This window comes from Halyomorpha halys, unplaced genomic scaffold (genome assembly GCF_000696795.3).
Source record: "Halyomorpha halys isolate HHAL.00 unplaced genomic scaffold, Hhal_1.1 Scaffold763.1, whole genome shotgun sequence".
NCBI lineage: Eukaryota > Metazoa > Arthropoda > Insecta > Hemiptera > Pentatomidae > Halyomorpha > Halyomorpha halys.
In genome coordinates, this window is record NW_027105865.1 from 213,666 (window position 1) to 214,306 (window position 641).

The window sequence follows — 641 nt, forward strand, 5'->3', positions numbered from 1 at the left end:
CAAGATCCTTTTAACTTTCAAATAAATGAAAATTTCAGACTATTTCTGGAGAAAATAATTAAAAAATTAATTTATGTATATTTTCTTTTTTTTTTTCATTCGCACAACAGACCGTGGAGGTCCTAGGCCTCGCGCAATGTACTTTAGAAATACATCGTGCGTTTCCTGACGTGGTTTCCATAAGGTGGGTCCGTCATTCCTACGCCTATTTTTGTGAGTGCCACCCATTGCTGACGGGCTGACGGGCCTCACAAATGCTTGGGGGGAGATTGTGAGTGAGTATTGCATAATTTTTTGCTTGAAAAAATCCCGGGTAGGGCGGGATCTAAGTCGAAATCTATGGGTTGGCAAACAGCCCAGTTACCAACCTGCTACCGTTACCCCTCACGTATAATATTAACTGATGTGAAAATACTTTTAATACGTAATTTTGGATTTTTATTGATTTATCAACGAAGTTACAATCTCATGTCATAGCTAAATCATACCCTCTAGGTTTTAATTACTTCAGAATAGAGAGAGTGTATGGTAGATTAATATGCAATTAATGTTATTAATTTAATAAAATGAATTATATATTATAGAATACATGTAAATGCTCAAAAAATTAATCTGTTTAAACACAACTTTCCTACCCCGGA

General features: G+C 35.4%; 1 protein-coding gene across 4 annotated transcripts in view; it reads right to left on the reverse strand.

Moving 5' to 3' along the window:
* Positions 1-641, reverse strand: part of LOC106685975 (uncharacterized) — an 11,278-nt gene that overhangs the window by 3,231 nt on the left and 7,406 nt on the right. The gene's annotated exons all lie outside the window — the stretch shown is intronic.